Source organism: Gekko japonicus, unplaced genomic scaffold, assembly GCF_001447785.1.
Source record: "Gekko japonicus isolate JY-2015 unplaced genomic scaffold, Gekko_japonicus_V1.1 scaffold16, whole genome shotgun sequence".
NCBI classification, from domain to species: Eukaryota; Metazoa; Chordata; class Lepidosauria; order Squamata; family Gekkonidae; genus Gekko; species Gekko japonicus.
Genome location: NW_015169777.1, coordinates 958,984 through 963,087, shown reverse-complemented (window position 1 = coordinate 963,087; position 4,104 = coordinate 958,984). Strand labels below are relative to the sequence as shown.

At 41.3% G+C, this 4,104-nt stretch overlaps 1 protein-coding gene across 3 annotated transcripts in view; it reads right to left on the bottom strand.

Moving 5' to 3' along the window:
• The window catches only part of PISD (phosphatidylserine decarboxylase), a 93,882-nt gene that overhangs the window by 46,341 nt on the left and 43,437 nt on the right, over window positions 1–4,104 (bottom strand). The gene's annotated exons all lie outside the window — the stretch shown is intronic.

The window sequence follows — 4,104 nt, the reverse complement described above, 5'->3', positions numbered from 1 at the left end:
TTACTGGTACCCCAAAGCGCCACCAATATTAAAGCGCTTTCATATTTTGGAAAGAAAGGATGAGACACAATACACTGGACTGGCATTAAATTATCTCAGCAAAACCTTTTAAACATTTTTTAGTAAACATATCAAAGCTTTCTAATGGTTATCTATAGTTCTAACTCCAGAAATTCATGCAGCATGTATACTTGAATACAGCCCACTTTCAGTGAACCTTACTTCCATATAAATGTCCTCATCATCATTTTCATACTAATAGAGCCCCACTTTTTCCTGTACAGCCATGCTGAAGTGAACACAAGTTATTTTTATTCATTTATTTATTTAAAGCATTTATTAGGCACCTGTCTTCCTTATGGAGCACAAGCCACTTACAAAATAAACAAAACACATTAAAAACATAAAAGCAAAAATGTAAAATCACAACTCAGGACTGCTAGTAAACGTAACCAAATGCAGTCCTTTTTAAAAAAAAAAAACCAATCCTGTCTTCAACTGATTTAAATTGAAGGGCCCAGGCACACCTTCCTGGGGAAGTTGTTCCATAATCGTGAATGCAAGAGCATTCACTTCAATGGGGCTTGCATTGAATGAGTTCTTAGTGGATTATTCTAGCCCTTAATCAAAACTTAGTCTTTATTCTAATTCTGTATCTAGAAGACAGTAGAATAATATTGTTATGCACCTATATCTGTCTACACCTCCCCCTCCAAACACCTTGACAGTTTTCGCAAATGTATCATCACATGTTTTATGTACTATCCAAATATCTTCTCTTCTGCTGTTCGAAAGGCACAAAGAACAGAATCAGACCATACAAAAGAAGGCCATCTACAAAGTTGCATCAAATGTGCTAAGCAGAAAACAGAAGGTATGCCTTTAAAATCACATGGTTTTATTAGTAACTAACAGCAAAATCACCAAATACAACAGGGGTTCTCAGAAGTGTGCTTTGAAGACTACATTTGCACCATACATATCTAAACACACACACACACACACAAAAAACATACCAGCTCCCCAATTCCAACAAAGCCCAGGATCAAGAGACTGCATAGCCCAGTGGTTATACATTAAATAGTGATAGTCTGTCTGATCAGAACCGTAAAAAAAAGCCCCGGTAATGAGCTGCAAGCCTATGGCACCCTGTTACACTGGCTAGGGGCTGAAGCACTAGTGGTTACTGGGCTACACGGTTTGCTGAACCAGGAATGACTGAGCTCTGTGGTGATGCAGGAGAAATTCCTGCCAGTACATTAGGAATTTCTACAAATAGACCTTTATGGTTCCAGACATGAAAGGAGTCACATATTAATGCAAGTGTTCTCCCATTCACATGTAATGCAGGGAATGGAGAGGTCTATTTTTTGCAGAAAATTAAACATGTGGCCTCCTTACTTCACCTCCCTTTGTTGTTTTAAGTATTTTCTCCAAGTCCAGGTCTGATACTGAAAAGGAGACAGGCTGGAAGAGAAATGCTTCAAGCAACGGAGTGCCACAGGGTAAGGAGAGGAGGCTCAGCTTAGCTCTCCTCAACCCCTCACCTAATTTTCTATTAAAACCAGATCCCCACCCCATATTTTATATGTGAATGGAAGAACAGGGGAATAAAATGCACACAGGTCTTCTCATTTCATGTAGTCTGCTCTGAAGTTAGCAATTATTCTTGTTTAGATTAAGGAAGACTTCTTTCATCGGACTCATGAGTAAAACAGGCTGATCTTTCAAGCCCCTAGTGGAAAAGGCCAGATCCAGAGAAGCCTGAAGAATGGCTCCCAGTCTGATGTTCTTCCCCTTGCATTCCTGACATGCAGGGGATCCCACACTTAAGGAATTTGTTCAGCACTTTTTCTTCCAGCATACGCTTCAGAAACCTCCTCCACATTTGCCTTCCGTGCAGAAAAGCCCAAAGAAAAATCATCCTTCCAAGGCACATTTCAATCTGTTCTAATGGCATCAAAATTAAACATGTCTAAATGTGCACCCCACACCTGCCAACAGAAAAATCTCTGAACTTCTGCATTAGCCAACACAATGTTCCACCATGCTGAAAGCATTATACAATACAGCCTGAAGACAGTTTTAATTCTGAAGTTCACAGAACATAAGGCAGCTACAAAAGGGAAATAGCTTGTTTCAGTCAGAAGGCCTTGAGCGGTCAGGTACCCTCATATCTTCAGGACCGCCTCCTCCAATATGGCCCCAGGAGAGCACTTAGATCAGCTGATAACAACTTATTGGTGATCCCCGGCCCTAAGGAAGTCCAGCTGCCCTCAACTACGCCCAGGGCCTTCTCAGTCCCGGCCCCCGACTTGGTGGAACTCTCTGCCAAACAACATATGGGCCCTATGGGATTTTATACAATTCTGCAGGGCCTGCAAGGCAGAGATGTTCCACCAGGCTTTTAGTTGAGGGCAGCAATAGTTAAGACTGGCACCCTCCTTTCTCTTCCTATGGCTCCCATGTCCCCCTCCCTGCCCTGCTGCATGGAAAGCACTGCAGCCAGCAAAAAAAGGGATTGATCGCCATCTGAATTGGTCATTTTATTAGTGTATAGTGATAATTTTATTATGTTGGTTGTATTTTATCTGTTTTAAGGCTGTAAATCACCCAGAGCCCACTTGCGGGGTTGGGCGATTCATAAGTTTAATAAACGAGCAAACAAATAAATAATAACTTTACACAGACTCCAACCAAGTCCCTGTCATTGAGTTCCATAGTGCGGGGAGGGGATGACGTATTTCTGGCGCATCGGGTTCTTGTACTGTTTATAGGAGAGCTCTCGGCACAATCCTCACCTTGCTTCTGCTCTGGTGACTGTGTATTCGAACCATAGGATATTTGGGATGAGGCTGGTATCTCGGATTAAGAAGAAGGAGGAGGAGGAGGAGGAGGAGGAGGAGGAGGAGGAGGAGGTCCTTTCTTCTACTTTCATTGCACAGCAGGGCTGGCCCAGGAAAGATATTTTGGTGTCTTAAGGAAATCTAAATGGCATCTACCTCCTCACTGTCATCAATGAGCACAATCTAGGAGTAAGTTCTATTACTCAAAAGAACGTATGAATACATGAAGGGTTTTATAGATTAGACCACTGAATCATGTAATGCAGCATCCTGTTTCCCACAGTAGCTCACCAGATGCTTTTAAGAAGCCTGTAACATAGTATGAAATGCTCTCTCTTCTGTAATCCTCTGGCAACTGCTGCTATTCAGAGGTACTCTGCCTCTGAATGTGGAGGTTTCATTAAGCCATTGATGGCTAAGAGCCACTGATTGATCTATTCTCCACGAATGTCTAATTTCTTCTTAAAGCCATCTAAGTTATTGGTCACTACCACAGCTTGCAGCAGCAAATTCCATAAGTAATTGTGCATTGTATGAGGGGGGGGGTCTTTCGCCTATCTTGAACCTACTGCTAATTCCATTTCATTGGGTCATTCCACATTCTAATATCATGGGTGAGGGGAAAAACAGTTCTCTCCATCCACTTTCTCCATACAATATAAAATTTTAAAACCACCATCAACCCAAGTTGTCTTTTCTCTAAACTAAAAGACTACAAATTCTTCAATCTTTCCTTGTGAAGAAGATGCTCTGATTTGTAGATCCAAATCTGGCAGGTCCATCAATTCATCTGTCAAAAATGCTGCCAAATAATTGTTTATTATTTGCCCACAGTCAAATATATCATCAAATATTTGATGAAGCCAAGAATATCGCCATGTGGGTGGTAGCTTTGCTTTTTTGTTTCTTTTGTTAGGAGCAATAAGGGAACCTTGTCACCTTTCCCTTCAGCAGCCTTGTACAGCCCTTGAAAAGCCTGCAGCCCAGCCACCTGCAAACTGATAAACAGGTGAACTGAATTGCTGCATGCAGTGCAACCACTTTTAAAACAGAAATAAGCAAACTTACAACAAACTATTTAAAAACTTTTTATTTAATTTTAATCAATAGGCTGACCTTGATGTTCTTGGATAAACTCCAAAGAGAAAAGCTGTTCAGTAGACCAGTCATATGTATAGTAACAAAGTTGGTAAAAGTTATAATTATTATTTTTACAAGAAAGAAGACCCGCGAAACTCGTGGGGGGGGGGGAGCCCCA